This window comes from Nomascus leucogenys, chromosome 3 (assembly GCF_006542625.1).
Source record: "Nomascus leucogenys isolate Asia chromosome 3, Asia_NLE_v1, whole genome shotgun sequence".
In the NCBI taxonomy this organism is placed as follows: domain Eukaryota; kingdom Metazoa; phylum Chordata; class Mammalia; order Primates; family Hylobatidae; genus Nomascus; species Nomascus leucogenys.
The window spans coordinates 154,534,667-154,561,223 of record NC_044383.1 but is presented as its reverse complement, the minus strand read 5'-3'; the positions used below and the strand labels follow the sequence as shown (position 1 = coordinate 154,561,223).

Sequence of the window (26,557 nt, the reverse complement as noted above, 5' to 3'; positions counted from 1 at the left end):
CAGTGTGTCCATAGCTCCTCCAAAACAATGCTCATTCCCGCTGTGCAAGAATGCCTCAGCCCTCACTGAGTTTCCATTTTTTTTTCTGGCTGTCGAAGTAGACAAAGTTTATGTCATACATCTTAGCAGCCAAATGTATGTTCTCAGATTGTTTCTTTGTGCACAAATATTGTCTTATCAAACTGTATAGTCCTTACACACAAGTAAACACATGGGAAGCACATAAGAAGCTTTAGTGACTGTTCATTAACACTTCTGAATAGCATTAGCTGGAAACAGTAAATCCAGTGCCTCCCTCACATCCTCACACGTCTTTGGATAGCCTCTGACCTTCGGAAGTGACCTTAGGTGTGATTTTCCTTTCTTCATTTCCAAGTCTTTAATCCAAGCGGGGTTGAAGTATCATCCTGACTCATTTCTGAAGACTCGTAGCATAGGGCAGCCCCTGGCTTATTCTCAAGCTGCCCAATATCTTTAGCTTATTTTTTCCAAATATGCCAAGACAAACTTTCCTTCAAGAAGAAATGATAAATCCACATGGCTTATTTACAGCAGTTCCAGGGGACTAGAGGGATATGATAAAAAGAAGCCAGTGGGTCCCTGTGAGGCTAGCATTTTGTAGAATACTCCAGTTAGGGCCATTCATTTCTAATCACAGTTAGTCTTCAAAGTGGGAATCATGATGTCCATTTTAGGAAAGGAATTCAATTGTATGTATTAAGAATTTGGGGCAAAAGCTCAGTAGGAAAGCAATAAACTATTTGATGAAGATGTGTATGCCCACGAGTGACAGACAGGAACTGCAACTAACATGTATCAGATTCCAAAGCATTTTTTTTTTTTCAGCAAACTATACTTAAAGGTATGTTATGTGATCTGCCAATATCATCACATAGACTTTTAAAAAACTTGGCCGGGCACAGTGGCTCACGCCTATAATCCCAGCATTTTGGGAGGCAGAGGCAAGGGGATCACCTAAGATCAGGAGTTTGAGACCAACCTGACCAATAAGGTGAAACCTTGTCTCTACTGAAAATATGAAAATTAGCTGGGCGTGGTGGTGTGCGCCTGTAGTCCCAGCTACTCGAGAGGCTGAGACAGGAGAATTGCTTGAACCTGGGAGGTGGAGGTTGCAGTGAGCCAAGATTGTGCCACTGCACTCCATCCAGCCTGCGTGACAGAGTGAGACTCCGTCTCAAAGAAACGAAACAAAATAAAACAAACTCTTTATTTTGGCCTTTAAAAATATGCTTTATTTTTCTCTCTTATCAAAATGCTTACTTTCAAGAAATAGATCCCAGTTACACTAATAATTGTCCATGTCTTTGCCTGTGCTCCTAGGAGGTTGAGCTATTTCCCCATTTTACACATATGAGAACTGAGGCTTCAAGGAGTGAAATAATTTTGTTAAGATGGAACTGTAATGAAAGCACTGAGGTTTGTAGCCGTAGTGGTCTCATTACACAGAGAAGGCCGTTCTCCTGCAACGCGCTGTGTGTCATGACTGAGCTCTTTCACAGCCCCGAGTGGCTCTCTGGTGTGAAGCTGGTCACATAGTTTTCTGAATTTGCAACGCAGTAATTATCTAGGGTCAAGATGAAGAATTCTGGAGGAGAGGCAGCTGGGATATCTTGGTGAATTCCCAAATACTTCTATAGCCACAGGGTATTTATGAAGACCCACGGTGATGATCAGCATTCCTAGCAGGGGTTGGGAGCATTCCACTTGACCCCAGCCCCTGCTGCTCCATCCGTTCAACCGGACTGCTCTGGGGCTGGTGCAGCCTCTCAGGATGTGGAGTCAGGAAACCCAGGAATCCCATTCCTTGCTCCAGGCCACCCAGAACATCAGGGTGGGGCTGATGTAGGAGCTGCAGCCTCCTGTTGTGGTCTTATCCAGACTCCAGGCTTCTCTAGCAGACATTCTAATGTAAAGTCATATTTTGGAAAGTGATTTCATCATCTGATTCCCAAGTTTTTCTCCAGAAAATTCTGCTTTTTCATCACTTCTCAAAGGCACACTTTTAAATAAAAACCACCAAGTATTGGTTCATTTTGTTTATTCTTGTGTACAAATCTGCTGTGTCAATAAGAATAAGGTACTTTTGAAACCTAGACACACTGTGGTCCCGATGCGTCTGGTTCAATTCGGGCGAGTGCGGCTCTCGGGACGCCCCCAGTTACGGCGCCAAGGGGGTCCTTAGCTCCGGCCCCTCCCCAGCTGTGATTCCCTGGTCAAAATTTGCTCCCTAATTCTCAGGAACAACTTCAAACTCCTGCCATTCTCTTCAAACCTTGGATTTCAGGTGAAGTCCCAGCCTCTGCCAGATCCGTCAAAGAGCGCAGAAGTAGAAACTGCGTCTCAGGATGTGTCCTGCCTTGAGGCGAGTGCAAGGGGCTTTTGCCCTGGTCACTCCCAAGCCACAGATTTGTCTGGGGCTTTGGATTCCTAAGCACTCCTACCTCCCGATGGGACACCCTGTTCCACAGCCTCTGGATACTCTCATGAGGTCTGTGGTGTGGACCCCGAGCAGCAAACCCACAGATGCACTGCTGTGCATGGAATCTAAGAGGATCTGGGCAGGACCCTGGGTGGTCTGGGGCTCCGGGGAGCAGAGGCCACGCTGACATTAACCGGGTGAGGATTTTACCAGGAGGAATGCGTGTGCAAGGGAAACAAGGTGGGAGAGTGGGCAGGCTGGGACTCGAGTCCTACCCCAGAGGAGGACAGACAGAAAGGAGGTTGGGAGGATGCATCTTGGACCTCTGTGTAGACTGAGAGACTTTGCCACTGCTGCTGCAGAGCCCCAAGGCCAAGGCAGCGGTCAGAGAAGCCCAGTGCCTCCCCAAGGACTGCTTCCGCTAAGCCTTCCTGTCCACTCGAATGTTGCTGAGAAACAGCTCCCAGGCAGTGCAGCCTTCACACTAAGGCAGCAGTGGATTTCAGATGGCTGCAGCTGGCGTCCTGTGAAGACATATTCATTGCCACGACATCAGACATCATAAACACGCATATGAGCACCAAGGAAGCACACGGTGTGGTATTCATCCATTTTCACACTGCTGTAAGGAACTGCCTGAAACCGGGTCATTTATAGAGGAAAAAGGTTTAATTGACTCACAGTTCAGCATGGCTGGGGAGGCCTCGGGAAACTTACAATCATGGAGGAAGGTGAAGGAGAAGCAAATACCTTCGTCACAAGGCAGCAGGAGAGAGAGACAGAACCAAGAACCAAGTGAGGAGCGCCACCTTTAGACATCAGCTCTCATGAGACTCCCTCACTGTCACAACAGCCTGGGGAAACCGCACCCACCACCCAATCACCTCCTACCAGGTCCCGCCCTCAACACATGGGGATCACAATTTGAGATGAGATTTGGGTGGGGACAGAGAGCCAAGCCATATCAAGTATGTTCATAGAAGTCTTATTCATTATGACCTCAAACTGAGAACAGATCAAATGTCTATCAGCAGTAGCATGTATCAATAAGGAACGGTGTCTCTTTTTACAATGAGTTACTTTGCAGGAATGGCATCTTCTCTACTGCATAGGACATGGATGAATGCCACAAACATCACGCAGACTAGAAGGGGTCAGACGCAAAAGACCATGTGTCACGTGACACCACGTGTGCTCAGCTTCGAAACAGACAGAGCCACTTCGCAGCGTTGGCCCTCAGATTAGGGGTCACCTTCTGGGAGGAAGGGAGGGAGGGTGAGGAGGGCAGCAGAAGTGCTTCTGAGGTGTAAGTAGTACTCTATTTGCAATTATTGTTGACACAGTTTTAATCTGTAAGCAACTTGCTTAAATGTTGACAGTTATTTTGTATGTTAACTATAAACCCAGCTCCCTGGTTTGCAACATTTGATATTAATGGTTCCTTAATGCAGAATCAAAAACACAGTCCCTGTGCATGAAAGTAATCGCTATAACAATGTATTAATACGTGCGGCACAAAAAATCATGGAACCTATCTTTTTTTTTTGGTTAATAGTATGAAGAAAGTTATCACTCGCAGAAGTGTTATTGACTCAGTCCATGCACTGAACTGGACACCAGGCGCTCTGAGAACAAATTGCTTGGATATTCCTGGGCTTGTTTATTTTGACATCAGTTAAAAGTAATATTGTGAAGAAGGATGGAAATAGATGTTGAAATGCTGTCTGGCAGGGCAATGATTCCAATGCTTAGCACGAGGTCTGTGGTCGGTCCAGCTTGAATTCCTTTCCTCAAGATAGGTTCCCTCAGATTCTCTAAGAAATGTGCACAATGCTTAAATAAAATACCATTTTTGTCAAACTGTGTAGACACACAAAACTCAAACAGAAAATCAGCACCACAGTCCCACTTTCTGTCGTAAAACCATCTTCTCCCTCGGGCTGATTCATTCGGTCATAACCCAGCAGCCCATGAGTCTCTAAGCACCTACTGTTGGTGGAGCCTGAAGCTGTATCATGCGCCTCGAGGGGCTGACTCACAGCCCAGGGCTCGGCCGTCCACAGCGACCTCAGCGTGACTCACGCTCAGGACCCAAGTCCTGTCCAAAGTTATTAAAGCTGCACTCAGGCCCTCTGTGCCTCTGACTATCGCGTTCCTGTTCCTTCACAATTATTAGCAGAGAACCCCTCCTGGTGAGAGCAGGCTGAAATATCTGAAATTCATTTTCTTTTAAGGGACTCCAGTTTGGCACATAAATTTCTACACTTTGCTCTCCCCAGAAAACACACTGTGAATCTGGCATTTGTTTTTCATCATGCTAAGAACATATAGGAACCTCATAGTTTTAATTTACTGTATTGTATGTATTTAAGGTGTGCGACACGCTGTTTGGATCCAGTGATCTGGACGTGCACTCATAGGGAAGCGAGGAGTACACTCAAGCCAATTAATATGGGCATCATTTCACACAGTTGCTGTGTGTGCACGGGCATGGTAAGTGTGTTAGTCAGAGTTCTCTAGAGGTACAGAGCTAATGCGATAGATGTACATGTAAAGGGGAGTTTCTTAGTATTAACTCACCCAGTCACAAGGTACCAGAATAGGCTGTCTGCAGGCTGAGGAGCAAGGAGAGCCAGTCCGAGTTCCAAAACTGAAGAATTTGGAGTCCAATGTTCAAGGGCAAGAAGCGTCCAGCACGGGAGAAAGATGTAGGCTGGGAGGCAAGGCCAGCCTCTCATTTCAAGTTTTTCTGCCTGCTTTATATTCACCGGCAGCTGATTGTGCCCACCCAGATTAAGGGTGGGTCTGCCTTTCCCAGACAACTGACTCGAATGTGAATCTCCTTTGGCAACACCCTCACAGACACACCCAGGATCAATACTTTGTATCCTTCAATCCAATCAAGTTGACACTCAGTATTAACCATCACAGTAAGGTAACCTAAAATTTACTCTCTTGGCAAATTACCAGTGTAAGGAGCAGGAATGAACGCCTGGGAAATGGGAGGTTGTAGGTCAAACAGTACAGTTTCAGCTTTATAGGATAAGTCTAGAGATCTAATGTACAGCAGAGAAAACACATATTTGTTAAGAGTTTCAAGGAGAACACTAGGAGCTCCCAGAAAGCCAGAGGCTGGTCTCCTTGGCCACCCACTCATGCAAGACGCATCCCCTGCTCTTGTTGTCAAGGTGACGCTGAGGCAGATGGACATCGGAGTAAGGAGGGCAGAAGCACAGCCTCAAACTAAAGAATGCAATCAACCAGCCAAAAGGTAAGAATTACCTTAAAATAACATAACAATCACAATAAGAAGCACAGCCTTTCTAAGGATATTCCTCGGAGCAAGCATGTTTAACGGAGCTTCATTCTAAACATTGCCCGAAATGAGAACACAAGTTCTCATCAATAGTGAAGAGTAAGTCATGTGTGTGTAGTTCTTGCCTATAATGCCAGCAGTCAAATCCGAAGCTTCCTGAATACTTTGTTTGGTTTCCTTGCTCCAGGTTCCTCCGGGTTAGTGGAAAACAAAATGGGTGGCCTCATCCTGGAGATGTATTCACCTACACAAGTGAACACAAATGGTATTTCACTTCCTATCAGTTTCTGCGCAGTTCTCTGAGAACTACCAGGCAATGGACAGTACCTCAGTGGACTACATAATCCACTTAGGACTCCAGATCACTTCCAGACTGCAGCCAGGAAGTCTGCATTAGCCCTATTTCCTGGTGTTAACACACCACCCTCACGCAAATGCTAGGTGCACATCAAAAAGATACCCTTGATTTTTAAAAATGACTTATCCGTGTAAGCGGTAAAAATGAGAAGTCGATGGACTATGGTGTAACTATTTTTAAACCCTTTGCCTGTCTCATGTGCAAAAGCCGATTCAGATAAAAAAGTATTGAATTTAGTCAAAAATAATGGATGGCAGAAGCCCTTTTAGAGGCTGGGACCCTGGACGCCTGAACGTTGAGCCTTTGACGTCTCCCCGTCCCACCAGCCTCTGCCAAGAGTTGTCTTTGGAGGACAACCTCACTCAAGGTAATCTTTCCTTTCCCTTCTGAATCTGGTTTTGTACTTTTTTGGTTTTCCCTCTCAGCTTCTCTGAAAGAACATGGTGGTTTTTCTAGATGTATCTAGGGAAGAAAAACAGCAGATTGAAACATCCATTGTAGCAGCAATGCCATTTGGGCTGTGTTTATGACAAGCAAGTGATCCGTGGTGCTGTTTACTTGGTCTGACATTTTGGTTCTTTGGTGAAAGTGTCTTATAAAACGGGGGTGGGACCTGCCTACGTCAGTGGACAAAGTAAATTCAGATTTATAGGGAGGTGAATACGAGCCTTCTGAAGTTAGCCTCGTGAGTAGGTTTTGCGTAGATACCTACAGATTATGCTGAAACAATACAAACTTTGTTTTTTTACTTACCAAGGTAGAAGAAAGGTCTTAAGTATTTTGCAAAATCCATTCAGAATATCATCGTAGGATAAAAAATATAAGTGATTATGTTAATTTTGTGTAGGAAATGAGCTTTTAATGAAAGAATAGAAATCTCATATGTGAACCAAATTGAGCAATGCAATCTGTTTCTATATTTCTATATTCTAATGTATGTTTTTATATTTCTATATTCTAATGTATGTTTTAACACAATCCATTGAAAGATTTAAGAGCAATAGCAACTCAGTACCAATGAAGACCTCTAGCAGTCATAAAAAAAAAGAAAGAGAGAATATCACTTACTCTCTAGTGCTTTAAAATTTACAGGGCACTTTTTTACAACCACATATATTTTATACTTTGATTCTTTTAGAAACTCTGTAAGGAGGTGGAAGTTAGTGTAACTTTATAAATTAACAACAAACTGTGGTTAAAAAAATAGTCACATTATGATGCTAGGCCACTGAGAGCAACGTTTAAGCCAAATTTGCATGGCTCCATACCTGCTTCTCTTTATCCCTCCCATTGTGATTGGCTGCTCTTTATCCTTCCCATTGTGATTGGCTCCTCTTTATCCCTCCCATTGTGATTGGCTCCTCTTTATCCCTCCCATTGTGATTGGCTCCTCTTTATCCCTCCCATTGTGATTGGCTCCTCTTTATCCCTCCCATTGTGATTGGCTCCTCTTTATCCCTCCCATTGTGATTGGCTCCTCTTTATCCCTCCCATTGTGATTGAATAGATTTATCATATGCAAAATATTTTTTGGCAACAGATGCCACATTAACATCACTTGGAAAAATACTTTAGCTAACATGCTCATGGATTCCTTTATTCATTCATTTATGAAGCAGATGGCAATTAAGTGCACAAGCTTCACGCTGTGTCCCACTTTGTCCTGACACCGGAACACTGCAGAGATTCGATCCCTAACCACTCCTGTGTGTGTGGGGGGGTGCATATATTTGATGGCATTCGATGGTTAAATTTTATACTGGAATTTCATTCTACATTTTAAAATGAAATGTTACTGCATTAAACTCCATGTTAGGAGCCATGCACACAGCACATACCTAAAGAAAAGTTATTCAATAAATACCAACCAGCTTCTCTGTCTTAGACTGGCCATGTCCTAATAACATTGCACTTGCTGATAATCAGCACTGACCAGGCCCCACGTCTGCTCTCTTCCTGTGCCAGTTATGCCTTTACGCCATGTGATCAGGGAAGATACAAAAATGTGAAAGGTCATCTTAAGGTGTTTTCTAGGTGCCTAGTATTAAGCCAAAACTTTGAGATGATGGAAATACTGATAAAATAAGCACTGCTTTAAATACCAAATTTTTTTCTTCCATTACACATCTTAGATATAGATAATGCAAACATAACATTTTCTTACTACATCAGCATCAGAAGATGTGAATATCTAGGAGACTTCCTGACTAATAAATGCTCATTTTATTGAAAATACCAGAATGGAGAGCTACTTCAACTGTTATTTCAGCATTTGAGAAACTATACCACTAACCAAAACAAGTCAAAAGGAAATTTGCTTTTGCAATTCACCCTGCATTGTGTTGGGTTGTATATGAGAGAATTATGAATTTCACATGAAGTTTTGAAAACAGAAATTGACATGGAATCACTGTGAGTAAAAGTTTAATGAAAAATATCTGGAAGAGATTATGGAGTAAAATATATTAGTTGTAAAATTGATAGACCCTAAAAAAATTATAGACATCCTGGAAAAAGTGTGAGTTGAAGCCTTTTTGCTTTCTTAAGAACTTATTTTTGGTAAATGTATTTTGCACAAATGAGTCTTTAGCTAAGAAAACATTACCCAGTTTAAATAATGGAACCACAATTTAGAAAGGTGTGAGCGGGGAAAGTGGCCACATTGGAAAGGATGACTTGGAAAAGTCAAGTGGAAACAAATTTTGGAGGAGGGTAAGGAGTGGGCTAAAGTTGATTTATATTTTAAAAATACTGCATAAAGGGTAACCACAGGCATATAAGTATTATTTTTAAGGTTGTGAGTTCAGCCAAGAATAAAGATGCATAAAAAAGAAATAAAAATTCTGTCCCAAAATATCTTGAGTTCTCTTTTCCAAAAACATGATCAAATATTCTTTGAAGTCAACATGCGGAATCAATAATATTATTAAATAGGTGAGTCATTTCATATTCTTCATCTTAAACAATAAGGCAATTTTAGAGTTTAAATTTTAGGGTGGGTAATCAAGACGTTGCCATAGAAATTATATTTGTCAAAACGAGTTGCACCCATTTTTAAACAGTAAAAGAATACATGTTTCGAACATTTTTCTACCAGACGTTGAACAATGAAACCCACGTTAAGTTCACGCTAAACCTTGGGCTCTTTTTCTTTCTTTCTTTCTTTTTTCACTAACTGTCTTCACTCCACTTCAAGTCTTTGGGGAATACCCCGAGGTTCTGTGCATGTTGGCCCCACATCGACCTTTCTATGGTTACTCAACAGCTCTTCAAATTGGTAAATACATGATTCCAGGCTACTGAATATTTATTCAAGAATTAAGGTAAGCAAAGATTTTATAGTAATATCATATATGAGCCTGAAATGGAAAAATTGCTAAACCTTAATGACATACAATGTATCTAATCACAATGCCTGGAAAGTAAACAGTATTTTACTGTTTATCACCTTATATAAAATTCAGGGGAATAATCATCAAAACAGAGAATTTAGCTTAGAAAAATGGACATTATTGAATTCATATCCTGTGTGTCAGCATCCTCTGGGAAACAGATGGCAAGCTGGAGTTAGAAACCACAGAGGCGGATTTGAACCTAATACCTGAAAAATGAAGGGAAGAAAGGGTGGGAGCAGGCGGGGGAGGAACAGAACGGGAGCAGGTCTGATGCTCGTGAGAAGGCCTGGAGTAGAGGGAACTGAGTGGAAACGGCCACGGGCGGCTGCTCTGAGGACGAGTTCTAGGGAGCACCAGGCTGGAGGCCTGTGGGTCTACAGGCGACACCCGCAATGCAGAGGCACAGCCCAGCTGGGAAACGCGGAATGCGCTGCCTTCTTCATATTCTACCAAAATGTTCCCGTCATCAAGGCATGTATCGCCAGTTCCCCAAATCAAATTCAGAGACGTTACTCACTCTGTGTCTGTGAGCTTTCCATTTCTGTTGTCAATTATGGCCCTAACTTCAAAGAGGAGCTAGCAAAAATGATAGATAAAATGTGTGAACCGCTATAATGCAGATGAACAGGGGCTCTGGGGCTCACAACTGAAGGTCTGAGGCTCAGACCAGCTGTGTTATCGGGAAGCTTTTTCTAACCGTTTTGTATAAATTAACAAACCCCAAGATTACCACATTTTGTCCATTGACTGCTCCAGAACTTGAATTCCACTGAAGGTGGAATTATTTTACAGTTGGTTCTTCAATAAATTTAACAAAACATAAACTATAAGAAAAATGAGTCTTTTTTTCCCTTTTGAACATCTGCAGTTTAAAACAGGATCCAGCCTATGAAGCACAAATCAAACCCGTTTGGATTACTTTAATCCTGATAAACGCCCTTGAGTTCCAAGACATTCTTACCCCCGACTTAAATCCGTCCACCTTTCCAGACACTAAAAACTCTAAAACTCACATCTCCGTGCAATACAGTAGCTTGTGTTTCAACTTCCAGGAAGCAAAACAATACAATCTGGCGAGGATATTCTTTAGCCAAGTTGCTCTACTTTAGGGAAATCCTATGGGCTGGGAGACTGACTTCATTCACTTTCTTTCAAATGAGTCTTTCAGAACACCGCTATCAATCTTTGGTGTCCAGCTGTGGTGATTATTTTTAAAAGTACACATGTGTTTCAACAGGAAATAGTTTCAAAATTTGGTTGTATTTTAGAGGAAAATAAAACATTTTAAACTTTATCCCCAACTTTATACCTTGAATATAGAATCAACAGGCAAATCATTTATTTAAAGAAAATTAAATTAGATTTTTTCCATCATTTATCATTTTCTTTTCTTCTTGAAGTGGAAACTTGCCCAGCAAGCAAAGCCTTGAGTTGTTAAAAGGCAAAATGGAGACTCACGTAAAGTATCCCAGGTCCCAAGGTACAGGCTTCATGAATATACTCCCTTTTGTATATCAATTTTTAAAAAGCAATACTTTTTTTCCAGGGTTGAAATAGTAGATTCAAAGAACTGCAGAAGAATAAACTTGAAATGAGATTTGGAGGTGCTGTAGTTTAGTCCTTTTATTACAGAAATACACAAACTGAAGCCTAGAGTGCTCAATTAATTTGACCAAAAATTAATAGACAGGTGGTAGCTATGGAAAACAACAATGTCAAAAAATTACAATAAAGTTTTGGTTTATCTGTTTTTGATATTATAATATGTTTTAAAAAGAATAATTTTACAGGTATGGTGTTCATTCCAGAAATGAACACGACTATTTACTAGAAACTGATTTTATTAAGGTTACCAATAAAAAGAGGAGAGGTTGACATCAGAAAGATGGCAGAGTAGAAGACCCTATCATTTGCATCTCCAAACAGAAAACGACAATTAGCTATTCATAAGCTAACATAACCCTGGGAACGTTCAGAAGTCAAGAAGTTGCAGCACCACAGTGGAACGAGAGAGAGAGAGAAAGAGAGAGAGAGGAGAGAGAGAGAGAGAATAACTTCACAGAAAGGGTAGGGAGATCAGTGTAATTTTGCCTGCATCACCCCATCCCCAGGCTGGCACAGCTCAGTACCGGGAGGAAGCTCCTTGGCCTGTGAGTTTCCTCATGAGGCAAAAAGACAGCAGGGTGAGTGACTAGCTTCCTGAGGCACTGCCTGAAGCAGCTGCTTCTGTTTCAACCCACCTAGATAACTGGGGAAATCCACATCACTGACACATCTGAATACAGCTAGGAACAAAGAAGAAAAGTGCCTGTTAGTTTCAGCAATGCAGTGGGTACCAGGGCAGTGCCTCATGGCCCGCTCTGCAGGGGACCCCAGGCAGTGCCTCATGACCCACTCTGCAGGGGACCCCAGGCAGTGCCTCATGACCCACTCTGCAGGGGACCCCAGGCAGTGCCTCATGGCCCACTCTGCAGGGGACCCCAGGCAGTGCCTCATGGCCCACTCTGCAGCGGACCCCAGGCAGTGCCTCATGGCCCACTCTGCAGGGGACCCCAGGCAGCGCCTCATGGCCCACTCTGCAGGGGACCCCAGGCAGTGCCTCATGGCCCACTCTGCAGGGGACCCCAGGAAGTGCCTCATGGCCCGCTCTGCAGGGAACCCCAGTAGCCTTTGCCATTAGGATTGCAACAGCCCCCAGAAGCACCATGGACCTCCCATCATGTTCACTGCCGAAGACCCCATAGTGTTCACCACTGTGGACCCCAGTGGACTGCTCCAGTGGGCTCCAGTGGAACCCCAGAAAATTTCTCCCCTGAGAAAGCCAACAGCCATTGCAGCTGACAAAGACTCCCCACAGACTTCACCACCAAGGGCCCTCACAGTTTTGCCTTTACAGACCCCAGATGCCTAAGCCACCACTCCCCTGCCCCCACTGCTGGAGCTGCCCTAGCCAGTGTGATGGTTGGTGCTGTGACTCCAAACCCAGGACAGCCACTGTCCATGCCCACAAGTGTCCCTCCCACCACCAGCCCCAGCACCGCTGTCACATGCATGCTCAGGCTCATACAGCTCCCACCGCCAGCCCTCGGCCTTGCTTTCCTGGAGGCAATCACAACTAGACAACTAGACCTAGATGTGATGCTGAAGCCCCCACAGCCCTCATAGCCACCGTGGATTTCCCCAACAGCTTTTGGCACTGAGGGCCATGCAATGGCCAGTGTCATAGATCCCAGCTGCCTGAGTCGCTGAGCTGCCACCGGATCCTCTGGAGCTAGAGCCACTGCATGACGCAGAGCCACCCGGTGCCCTGGACACCACCAGACCCAGTGCCATAACGTGCTTCTGCACGCCCTTCTCAGTAGACATGCCCACGCCTCTCCCCTCAGGTGAAAGCCTTTCCTTACTGAAGTAGCCCGTAAGGTCTAGAAGAGGTGACTGCTTATTCACATGTGCAGACACCAGTGCAAGAATATAAACAACACAAAAAATACAGATGTATAACACTAGCAATGGGATGCAATAAACCTCCAGAATTATTTTAAAAAATGGAGATCTACAATCTGTAAAAAATTAAAGTAATTGTTACAAAGAAGCTTAGAAAATGCAAGAGAACACAGATAAATGATTTAACAAAAATTAGAAAAACAATACAAGAACAAAGTCAGAAGTTAACAAATAGAAAACATAAAAAAGAACCAAACACAAAAAATGGCACCGAAGAATAAAATGACTGAACAAAATATTCAATAGGATCTTCAACAGCAGATATTAATTAAATCAAGCAGAATAAAAGAACAGATAACTCAAAGACAGGCTATTTGAAATCACTCAGATGGGAAAGGAAGTAAAAACTGTTTAAAAAACTCAGAAAGCCTAAGGACTTATAGGACACCATCAGGTGTACTAATGCACACATTTTGAGAGTCTCAGGAGGAGAAGAGAAAGAGAAAGGAGCATAAAACTTATTTTAAAAAGAATAATATTACATACGCAAATCCAGTAAGGAAATAAACATCCAGGATGAAGAAGCCCACAGGACCCTAGAGGGTAGAATATAAAGTGAACTACAGTAAAACACACTGCAGTTAAACTGCCAGAGGTCAAAGTCAGAAAGAATTTTAAAGCAGAAAAAAAAAGTGACCTGCTTGTCACACACAAGGGAACCTCAGTAAGTTTATTAATGGGTTCCTCCACAGAAGCTTTACAGGCCAGGAGAGAGTGAGGTGATGTATTCCAAGTACTGAAAGAAAAAAAAAAGGACAACTAAGAATACATAAGCTGCAAAGATATTCTTTAAAATGAAGGAGATATAAAATCTTTCCCAGACAAACAAAGAATGAAAAAGAGGTTTTTTTGTTTGTTTTTATTTGTTTCCCATTAGACTTGCCTTACAGGAAATGCTTAAGGGAGTCCTTAAATGGAACTGAAAATGCGCTATCCTGCGACATGAGAGCATATGAAACTATAAAGCTCACTATAGAGGTAAATACATAATAATGTAACACTGTAGTGGTGTGTGTGACATGCACATAATCCTAAGGTAAAAATTAAAATACAAAATTATTGAGAATAATAACCACCAAAATTTGATAATAAATTTGCAATGTAGAAATAAGTAAACTCTGACATCAAGAAAACAAATTGGGGGAGTGGGTATAAAAGTATAAAGTTTATGTGTATAATTGAACTTAAGTTGTTACCAAATTAAATTAGAGGATACAAGATTTAAACAGGCCTCATGATTACCAAAAAGAAAATATATAGTAGAGGCTGGGCACAGTGGCTCATGCCTGTAATCCCAGCATATTGGGAGGCTGAGTTGGGTGGATCACTTGAGGTCAGGAGTTCAAGACCAGCCTGGCCAACATAGTGAAACTTCGTCTCTACAAAAATACAAAAATTAGCCAGGCATGATGTCAAGTGCCTGTAATCCCAGCTACTCAGGAGACTGAGGCAGGAGAATTGCTTGAACCCGGGTGGCAGAGGTTGCAGTGAGACGAGATTGTGCCACTGCACTCCAGCCTGGGCAACAGAGCAAGACTCCATCTCAAACAAACAAAAAAAAAGAAAGATAAAATATATAGTGGATACACAAAAAATAGAGAGAAAAAGTCAAATCCAACTACTACAAGAATAATAAAATAACAAAATAAAACAGCAAGAGAGAAAGAGATCAAAACAATTTTAAAACACACACACACACAAACCAAATGGCACTAGTAAGTCCTTACCTATTAATGTTCACTTTAAATGTAAGTGGATTAGAGCCCCAATCAAAAGACAGAGAGTGACTAAATAGACTGTTTACTAAATCAAGAGATATGAGCTCTATAAGAGATTCACTTTAAAGTGAACTCCCCTTTCATAGACTAAAATAATTTTTTAAAAAAATTTCCATTTACATTAGCAATAAAAATAATAAAATACTTAAAAATGAATTTAATTGAAGAGGTAAAACACTTCTACACTAAAAATTATAAAACTTTGATGAAAAAAATTTTTAAATATACCAATAAATGTGAATAAATTCTATGTTTATGAATTGGGATGATTGATTTTGTTAAAATATCAACATAATAAGCAGATTCAATGCAATCTGTATTAAAATTCCATTGTCTTTTCTTTAAAGAAATAGCAAAACAATTCTAAAATTTGTATAGAAACACTAAGTAACTCAAATAATGAAAACAATCTTGATTAAGAAGCATAAAGCTGAACTCATGGCATTTCCTGACTTCGAATTACAGTAAAAAGCAGTGGTAGAGAAGAAATCATGACAATATTTCAGAAAAATTATGAGAGCTGGACCAAGATGGTAGAAATTGAGAGTGGAGCAAAATCCCACTTCCTTTCTTTGAACAATCACAACCTACTTAACCACAGTAATTTATTGTATGTTTTCTCTTCCATTTAACAGAAATGCATGTGGATCTAGGTAGGAAGTCTGATTAAGAGAGTATGGGATGTCACCAGGAAGAGGAGACACCAACCTTCATCCCTCCACAAAAAACAAATATAAACACCTATTCACAAACCAGAATAGTCCTCGGAAAGCTCAAGGGCCCATTAAACAATCTGTAGCAACAACACAGTGGAATAAAATAGCAGAGAATATCCACACAGAAAGGATTGCTGGTGAGACTGGCAAACCTGGAATGTCAGGAGACAGCATAGAACAAAGAAGAAAGGTGGAGGATTAGACACGTGGCAGGACCCATCATGGTCCCCAGTGATGCTCCACGGAGAACACCAGCATCTTTTGCTACTGAGGTAACCAACAGCCACTTCTACTGGGGAACTGCAGAGAGGGGGATGTGGCTGCATAGCTCTCATTAAGCAGCAGCCTCTGTTATGCTACTTCAGGACCATGGCTGCCGCCTCTCCCAGTCCTGCATTCGCCCGGATGCTTGAGCTACGGCCACCCTGCAAGGGTTCACCTTCCAGACCCTGATGAGACTGCATGGTGCGTACCCACATGTCAAACATCGTGCCACCACGACGATGAGCGAATTTGCATACTCGGAGGCAGAGCCAAGGTCTCTCAGCATGTTCCCATGTTCTGGGCAACGGGCTAGACTCCATAAAAAGCCTGGCCCTGTCCAAACACAGAATCATTGTTGCTCTGTGCATGCCTGTGCTCCTGTTCTCATCAAGTAGGCTGTTTCACAAGCATCTACACCTCATATACTGTCACCAACAAGGCAGCAAGCGTGCCTATGCTCTAGGCACAAGTTATGTTACCATCCAGGACCACAGAGCCATAGTTCCTCCATCTGTGTCTCTGATTTAGGCCTCTGCTTTGTTGCTGCTCCATGGGTGCCACTTGTCAGACATTTGTCTGACTTGTCACGCTTGTCAGACTGGTGCCATTGCCAACACAAGTAGGCCTATAAGCCAGACCCAGTGCCAAGAGGGACCCTCTCAGGCGCAACTTCCCCGGAGGGAGAAGAAAGATCAGAAGAACCACAGCAGCCATCACCATCAAAATCCCAACAACCCTTGTTGCCATAGAAGACATCCACAGTGTTGGCCACTGAGTGTCCCTGCAATCTTTGACAACACCAACCTAAACAGAGAAAGCCGAATAAAGAACACACGGTTGCATTGAGCTGGCACCATAACTGCTTGCTCCACCCAACCAGCGCTCTCACACCCACTCCCCAAGTAGGAGAAGGTTCTTCACACCAAATGTAGCCTGTGAAGTCTGCAGTGGGGGATTGCTCTACCAAATGTGCACACATCAACAGAAGGTGAGAAGAAACAAGAAAAACAGGAGGCATATCAGCATTGAGATAATAACCACAGTAACTTTCCCGTAATGCATCCTTAAAAAATTGAGCTATACAAAGTGCCTGACCAAAAAAAGAAAAAACTAAAAAACTAAAAATAATTGTTTTAAGGAAGCTCAGCAAACTTCAAGAAAATACAAAGTAATTCAACAAAATCATAAAAACAGTATATTAACAAAACAAGAATTTTTTCAACTTTTATTTTAGATACAGGGGGTGCATGTGCAGGTTTGTTACATGGCTGTATTACACCTAGGTAGCGAGCACGGTACCTAACAGGTAGTTTTTTAACCTCTTCTGCCTCCCTCTCTCCCCATCTAGTAGTTTGCAGTGTCCGTTTTTGCCATGTTCATATCCATGGGTGCTCATTGTTTAACTCCCTCTTCTGAGAGAATGCAGTTTTGGGATTTTTGTTCCTGTGTTGATTTGTTTAGGATTATGGCCTCCAGCTCCACCCATGTTGCTGCAAAGAACATGATTTCATTCTTTGTATGGCTGCATAGTATCCTATGGTGTATATGTACCACATTTTCTTTATCCAGTCCATCTTTGATAGGCACCTGGGTTGATTCCATGTCTCTGCTACTGAGAATAGTGTGGTGATAAACATTTAAGTGCATATGTCTTTTTGTTATAATCATCTAGTTTCCTTTGGGTGTATGCCCATTATGGAATTGCTGGGTCTAATGGTGGTTGCTTTCAGTTCCTTGAGAAATCTCCAAACTGCTTTCCACAGTGGCTGAGCTAATTTACATTCCCAACAATAGTGTATAACTGTTACCTGTTCTCCACAGCCTTTCCAGCATCTGTTTTTTTGATTTTTTAATAATAACAATTCTGACTGGTGTGAGATGGTATCTCATTGTGGTTTTTATTTGCATTTCTCTGATCATTAGTAATAATGATAATTTTTTTCATATGTTTGTTGGCTACTGGTATGTCTTCATCTGAGAAGTGTCTGTTCATGTCCTTTGTGAATTTTTAAATGGAGTTACTTGTTTTATGCTTTTTGATCTGTGTAAGTTTCTTATAGATTCTGGATATTAGACCTTTGTTGAATTCATAGTTTGCAAATATTTCCTCCCATTCTATGGGTTAGCCATTATTTACTCTGTTGATAGTTTCCTAGGCTGAACAGATGCTCTTAAGCTTAATTAGGTCCCACTTTTTAATTTTTACAAAACTAGAAATTTAACAGAGATATTTAAATCAAAAAAATATAAAAATTTTGGAGCTGAATAATACAATGAATGCAATGAAAAAATGCAATGAACATCAACAGCAGAAATGATCAAGAAGAAGAAAAATTTTGTGAACTTGAAGCAAGTTATTTGAAAATATGCAGTCAGAGGGAAAAAAGAATGAACAGGAATTAAGAAAGATTACAGAAATTATAGAATAGAATCAAGACAGAAAATATTTGAATTATATGAATTAAAAAAGAAAAGAGGCAAAGGGACAGAAACTTTAGTTAAAGAAAGAATAGCTTAAAACTTCCCATATCTGGGAAACATAAATATTCAGGTATAGGAAGGTCAAAGGTCTTCAGATACAATCCAAGCAAGAGTAGACTAGGACATAAAATCAAACTGTCAAAAATAAATGACAAAAAAAAAATGCTGCTAAAAGCAGCAAGAGAAAAGAAATATATTGCATATAAGGAAGTTTCAATAAGGTTTGCTGTGACTTTCTCAACAGAAACTTTAGACGCCAGGAGAGACTGAGATAATATATTCAATGTGCTCAAGGAAAAAAAAATCTGCCAACCAAGAATACTTTGGCTAGCAAAGCTACACTGCAGAAATCAAGGAGAAAGACTTTCCCAGAAAAACAGCAAAAAGGAGTTGAGAAATCTTAATATCAATAGATCTGCTTACTAAGAAATGCTAAAGGAAGTTCTTCAAGCTGAAAGAAAAAGATACTAATTGGTAAAATGGAAACATATGAGAAATCACTTCTCGGCCTTTTGGCTAAGATCAAGTGAAGACATATGAGAGACAAACACTCACTGATAAAAGTAAGTGCACTGTCAAATTCAGAATATTCTAATAATGTAATGGTGGTGTGTAAACCATTTCAATTTTTAGTATAAAGATTAAAAGACAATTAAAATAATCACAGCTATAATTATTTCTTAAGATATACACAATATAAAAAGATAGAAATGGTGACATCAAAGACATACAATGTGGAAGGGAATGGATAGAAGTTAAATTTTAAAAATGTGATCAAAGTTAAGTTATGGCTTATAATAGTCTGTTATAACTACCAGATGTTTTACATAAGCCTCTTGGTAAACGCAAAGCAAAAATCCATATACATACAGAGAAGCTAAAAAGCAAGCAAGTAACGCATACCACCCAAAAAATAATCTAATCAGAAAATAACACAGCAAGAGAGGAAGGAACAAAGAATCTACAGAAAAAACAACCAGAAAACAAATTACAAATGGCATTAGCAAGTCTTCACCTATCAATAATTACTTTGAATATAAATATATTAAATTCTCCAATGAAAATATGTGGGATAGACGAATGGAATTTTTTTTAAGACCCAACTAAAGGCTTCCTACAAGAGACTCACTTCCCTAGTAATAACACAAATAGAAAGTGAAGAAATGGAAAAAGACATTTCATACAATTGGAAACTGAAGGAGAATAGGGGTAGCAATACTTACATCAGATAAAATGGACATTAAGTACAAAATTGTAAAAAAAAAAAAAGAGGCAAAGAAAGGAGTTAAACTGGCATAATTCATTTTCTTGCACTTCACTTTCCTGCACTCCACAGATATCGCATTGTTTTACAAATTGAAAGTTTGTGGTAACCCTGCATTAAGCAAGTCTATCAGTGCTATTTTTCCAGAAAGCACATGCTTAATTCATGTCTGTGTGTCACATTTTGTTATTTCTAGAAATATTTTAAATTTTCTCATTATTATTGTGTCCGTTATTATGATCTATAATCGGTTATTTTCAGTGTTAATATTGTAATTGCTTGGGGCATTACCAATCATGCCCATATGACAACAAGCTTAATAAATGTTCTATGTGTTTTGATCAAATGGACACTCCTGTATCTCTTTCCATCTCCTCAGGTCTCTATTCTCTAAGAAACAATAATATTGACATTAGGCCAGCTAATAACCCTATAATGGCCTCCAAGTTTTCAGGTAAAAGAGTCATATATTTGCCAGTTTAAATCAAAAGCTAGAAATTACTCAGCTTAGTGAGGAATGTATGTCAAAAACTGAGCTAGGCAGAAAGCTAGGCCTCTCCTACCAAACAGCAAAGTTGTGAATTCAAAGAATATTAAAAAGTGCTACTTCCGTGAATACATGAATGCTAAGAAAGTGAGGCAGCCTTGCTGCTGATATGGAGAAAGTTTCAGTGATCTGGCTAGAAGAACAAAACAGCTACAACATTCCCTTGAGCCAAAGCCACATACAAATCTAGGCCCTCAATTCTCCAAATCAGTGAAGGCGGAGAGAGGTGAAGAAAATTAGAAGCTAGCAGAGACTGGTTCATGGGATTTAAGAAAAGGTGTCATCTTCATAACATAAAAGTGCAAGGTGAAGCACAAAGTGCTTATGTCCAAGCTGCAGTAAGCTATCCGGAAGATCTAGCTAAGATAATTGGTAAAAGTGGCTACACCAAACAACAGGTGTTCAATGTTGACAAAACAGCCTTATACTGCAAGAGGATGCCATCTAGGACTTTCATAGCTAAAGAAAAGAAGTCAACACCAGGCTTCAAATCACCAAAGCACAGTCCAATTCTCTTGTTAGGGGTTAATGCAGCAGGTGAGTTTAACTTTAAGCCAATGCTCATTTTTCATTCTGAAAATCATAGGACCCTTAATTATGCCAAATGGACTCTGCCTGTCTCTTATAAATGAAACAACAAAGCCTTAATGACAGCACATCTGTTTACAGCATGGTTTACTGAATGTTTTAAGCCCACTATTCAGACCTACTGCTCAGAAAAAAAAATCCCTTTCAAAATATTACTGCTCTTTGTCAGTGCACCTGGTCACCCAAGAGCTCTGATGGAGACATATGAGGAGATGAATGTTATTTTCATGCTTACTAACACAACATCCATTGTGCAGCCCAAAGGTCAAGAAATAGATTTGACTTTCAAGCCTTATTATTTAAAAAAATATATTTAATAAGCTTATAGCTGCCATAGAGAGTGATTTCTCTGGGGGCCCGTGGCAAAGTAAATTGAAAAACCTTCTGGAAATAATTTAACACTCTTGATGCCATTAAGAATATTCATGCTTAAGGACAGGAGATCAAAATATCAACATGATCAGGAGTTTGGAAGAAGTGGATTCCAATCCTCCCGGATGACCTCGAGGGATTCAAATTTCAGTGGAGGGACTGGCTGCAGATGTAGTGGAAATAGCAAGAGAGCTAGAATGAGACACAGAGCCTGAAAATGTGACTAACTAAATTGCTATAATCTCATGATAAAATTTTAACAGAAAAGGAGCTGTTTCTTATGAATGAGCAAAAAAATATGCTTTATTGAGATGGAATCTAGAAGATGCTGTCAACATTGCTGAAATAATAGCGAAAATGTGGAATATTACACAAACTTAGTTGATAAAGCAGTAAAAAGGTTAGAGAGGACTGACTCCAATTTGGAAGAAGTTGTACTATGGATAAAGTGCTATTAAACAGAGTCACACATTACAGATAAATCTTTTGTGAAGAGAAGTCATTCCGTGTGAAGAACTTTATTGTCATCTTATTTTATGAAATGGCCACAGCCTCCTCAGCCTTCAGGAACTGCCACCCTAATCAGTCAGCATTGGGGCGAGAGCCTCTACCAGCAAAAACATTCTGACTCACCGAAGGCTCAGGTGACTGTTAGTATTTATGACCAATAAAGTATTTTTAATTAAGATATTTATATATTTTTGGACATAATGTTATTTTAAACCTAATATACTACAGTATAATGTAAAATAAGTTTTACATGTACTGAGAAGTAAAAAAAAAATTGTGCAACTCACTTTATTGTAATATTTGCTTCATTGTGGTGGTCTGAAATCAAACCCACGATATCTTTAAGGTATGTCTGTATAGTAAGGAAGTATAACAATTATAAATATATATGTACCCAATATCAGAGCACCCAAATATAGAAAGCAAATATTAATGTATCAGAAAAGAGAGAGACTAAAACAAAATTATAGGAGGGAACTTCAATAACACTTTTTCAACAAAGGTTAGATTATAGAGACAGAAAATCAATAAGAAAACATTGGACTTAAACTACACTTTAGACCAAATGAGCCAGACAGACATATACAAAAACTTCTACCCAGCAGCAGCAGAATATACTTTCTTCTCAAGCACACATAAAACATTCTCCAGGATATATTATTTGACAAACAAGTCTTAACATATTTTAAAAGACTGAGATAATATTAAGTATCTTTTCTCACCACAATGGCACAGAACTAGCAATCAGTAATAGAATTTTTTAAAATTTACAAGTGTGAATATTAAACAACATGTTGGTAAACAACCAACTGGTTAAAAAAATAAAACGGAAAATTTAAAAATACGTTTAGACAAATGAAAATAGAAGCACAATATACCAAAACTTACTAGATGCAGCAAAGCAGTTCTAAGAGGCAAGTTCATAGTCATAAGCACCTACATCTAAACAGAGGAACTATCTTCAATAAACAACATTCTGTTCCACGTCACGAAACAAGAAAATCAAGATCTTTATTTTATGCCGTAGTCAAAATTAACTCCAAACAAAATAAAGACTTAAGTGTAAGACCTGAACCTGTAAAATGACTAGAAGAAACAAAGGGGAAAATCTCCATGACATTGGTCTAGACACTGATTTTTTTGATGTGATCCCAAAGGCACAGGTAACACAAGTAAAAATAGACAAATGGACTTGCATCAAAATGAAAAGCTTCTGTACAGCAAAGTAAACAATCAACAAAGGAAGAGGCAACCTACAAACTGGGAGGAAGTATTTGTAAACCATGTATCTGATAAGCGGTTGATACCCTAAGGAACTCAAACAACTCAACAGCAAGAAAGCAAATAACTAAATTACAAGGTGAGCCAAAGACTTCAATAGGCATTTGTCAAAAGAAGACATGCAAATAGCTGGCAAGAATATGAGAAATGATCAAAATTACTAATCATCAGGGAAATGCAAATGAAAACCACAATGAGGTGTCAATGAACACCTGCTAGAATGGCTATTATCCAAAAGATAAGTGTTGGAAAGGATGTGGAGAAGAGGAAACCCTTGCACACTATTGGTGGGAATGCAAATTAGAATGGCCATTGTGATGGATAAAGGCAATGATGGGGCTGGAGGACATTGTGCTAAGCAAAATAAACAAGACACAGTAAGAGAAATACTGCATAATCCTACTGATATGTGGAATCTATAGTAGTCAAACTCAAGGAAGCAGAGAGTAGGATGGTAGTTGCCAGGGGCCGGGGTAGGAGGAAACGGGGAGATTATGGCCAAATTTTTCAAAGTTTCAGTTAGACAGGAGGAATAAATCCTGGAGATCTAATGTACAACATGGTGATAATATTCAACAATACTTGGTTGTATACTCAAAATTTGCTAAGGGGACAGCTCTGAAAGAAAATCTCGCCACACACGAACACACACACACAGACATAATAACTACATAGAGGTAATAGTTATGCCAATTTGTTTAATCTTGCTGATAATTTCACAATGTATATGCATATCAATACATCAAGATGTACACCTCAAATACATGCACAGTTTTACATGTCAGTGATAACTCACTAAAGATATTTAACAAAAAAGATAAAAAGTTAAAAAAGGATGGAGAAAGACTAAATTATTCTTGAAAAACAACCAAATTTTGGGAAAAATTTAAAGTGACACTAAACATGACTGTATTTCAACTTATCTAAGAGCCTACTATAAAAATTAAATCATATAAAGCTACGAGAAGAAAAGATAAGTTGATATTTATATTATCATTTATTAAGGCAAGACACGGCATAAAAGTGGTTATGGTGAAATAGGTTTACTTGAATAAATATCCAAACCTTCTGAAAATAAAAAAATTAAAAAGTTGAATGTTAAATAAATTTGAGAACATTTCATCAAATATAAAATATAATTGTCCAAAAATTAATATAAATTTAAAATAAAAACACTCATTAAAACAGTGACCTACTATTACTCACAAATCAATACATCAACATAAAAGCTAGAAACAATATTATTATATATTTAGAGATAATGGAAAATTGATTCTTGGATACACAACTGCTGGAAGTATAACTTTTGAGATTGATACATAACAAAAGCTAATAACACAACAATTATAATTCAATGAAATTATCCTATGAAATTGCATAATTATTAGAAAGAAACTAGCATTTCTCCAGTAGGTTGTTGGTTACATAAATTATGTTTGAATTATGAAGTCTTAGAATAATATTTTGTGACATAGAAAGTATTTCTAATATATTGATACCTAACAAGTATATATTAAAAAGAAGAAAAGTAATCTTGCTGACTATGAAGACAATTTATAAAATTTATGCACTTTTTTTGCAAGCTCTAAGAAGATAAAATTAATTAATTTGTTCTACTGGTAACATTAAAGATATTTAAAAGCAGAAAATGTGTAAATTTTGACATATGTTAAAACTTTATTTGTGTAGACTGCAAAAACAAAGCAAGACAAAAACTGAATCAGTGGTAAAAGACTCATATCCTTGGGGTAAAATTGCACAGAAAGGCGAGAAACTTATTAGCATTAAAATAAGGATAGAAGTAACCTGATGTGGGTAAGGGACCACAAGAGGCTTCACGTGGGGTTTTGTTACACATAAAAATTGTAAGTTCTGCGATTATGTTTTAAGTTTTAGTAAGTATCTGTATTTTCAAAACGAATATGTTAAAAATCTACCACCTGATTCATTTAGACAATATTTGCAGGAATTGAGAAATTCATATACAAGTGCGTGTATTAACATGCTAACACTGGTTATCACTGTGTATTCTGATTATGGGGCATTGCAAAATGTGTAAGTTATCAAATTTTTAAATAAATATATTTGTTGTATAATTAGAAGAAAAAAATTTAAAGTTCTAGGTGTGTAAGCTTTATATAAAAAATGAAAATTGGGAGTAGAGTGCCAAATAAATACAATTATCCTGTATATTCAAAGAGTGCACATGTGTTTCCCAAAGAATGGGGAAAAAAAGCCCAAAATGACTTAAATAAAAGCTCGTGGAATACTTTAAACAGACTTTATAATTACTGAGATCCCATACTGAATATTTTGTTATGCCATCATTTATTTCTCTAATGGATTAAAATTGCCATGTATACGAAACCTCCTGAAGAAAGTTTCAGAGAAATTAATGTGTCCAAAACTTTAGCTAATAATTCCTTGGAAAACTGCGATTATCGGCATTTGAGACTCTGAGTGATGGAAGACGCTGGTTCACAACGGGAGGTGTGGCTGCTGCTGTGTTGGGGCTGCGCCAGGCAGGAGCTGTCCTGGGGTCGGGGGGCCACTGCCACACCGTGATCCCAGGAACTCTAGGGCTGGGCGGGGATTAAGAGAGGAAGCAAGTTTTAAAACTGTGAATGGAAACCTTAGGACATCTGTGTAAAATCACAAAATCATATGTAATTATAAGTAGCTTTCTTCTTAAAATACTGAGTTTGAATACAAAATTATGTGAATTTAGTTAAAAACGTGAAGGCAGCCTTGGTCTCTGCTCAGCAGAATGAGGGAGGAACTTCGCTTCGGCTCCCGGGTTCTTGCCTTTCCAGTTAGACTCAGCCCACTGTACGATAAAGTCATGCAGAGAGATGGGAAGGCTTTGACTGTTCTTGTTGTTGCTGTTTTTAATATTTAAATTTCACAGCTTGGATTGGACAGGAAGACTGACCAGAATACACACCTAAAAAAACAGAATTCATGTTGTTCTGTTTAATCAAGAGAAGTAAAACACTTTTTTGCCCTCCAGCCACACCTGAGGAATAATTGTCCTGAGGCTCCTCCCTTGGAAGCGAGGCCTCTACGCTCACAGAAGAAAAGAGCGCACCCGTCCAGGCGCACAGGCGACTTGAGGTGAGGTGGCTCCCAACGCCTGCTGCCTGCTGGGCCCTACAGCCCTCGCAGTTTATCCGGGTGGCTCCACGCAGGTAGGGGAATCACCTCTCAGTGACCTCTGCCTCTGGGGGCTGCTGTGTCTTTGCTCTGTGTCCTTTGTTCTGCGTTTTCAGGCTTTTGTCTTTTCAAGTCAATCCAATTATGAACCAATAAAACTGCTTCCTCCATCCTTTCTGCCTACTTTACAGATTACATTTAAAAAATTCTCTCATATAAGATATATATATATAATATATATATATATATATATATAATTATACTTCATGGGAAAGCAAGGGGCAGAAGAAGAGGCTGACCATCACACTGCGACAAAACACACATTCACTCATCAACATTTCTCTTCTCTCTGTGTGTGTGTGTGTGTGTGTGTGAGACGGATTCTTGTTCTGTCACTAGGATGGAGTGCAATGGCATGATCTCAGCTCACTGCAACCTCTACCTCCCGGGTTCAAGCAATTCTCTTGCCTCAGCCTCCCGAGTAGCTGGGATCACAGGCACCCGCCACCATGCCCGGCTAATTTTTTGTATTTTTAGTAGAGGCGAGGTGTCACCATGTTGGCCATGCTGGTCTTGAACTCCTGACCTCA

General features: G+C 39.7%; 1 long non-coding RNA gene across 1 annotated transcript; it reads right to left on the bottom strand.

The window, feature by feature from the left end:
• Positions 1–5,772: 5,772 nt before the first annotated feature.
• LOC115832521 lies at positions 5,773–7,377 on the bottom strand. The gene is made up of 2 exons (XR_004028039.1): positions 7,183–7,377; positions 5,773–6,000 (listed from the first exon to the last, which is right to left on the bottom strand). It is a non-coding gene; the product is annotated as an uncharacterized LOC115832521 (long non-coding RNA).
• Between the last annotated feature and the right edge of the window lie 19,180 nt (positions 7,378–26,557).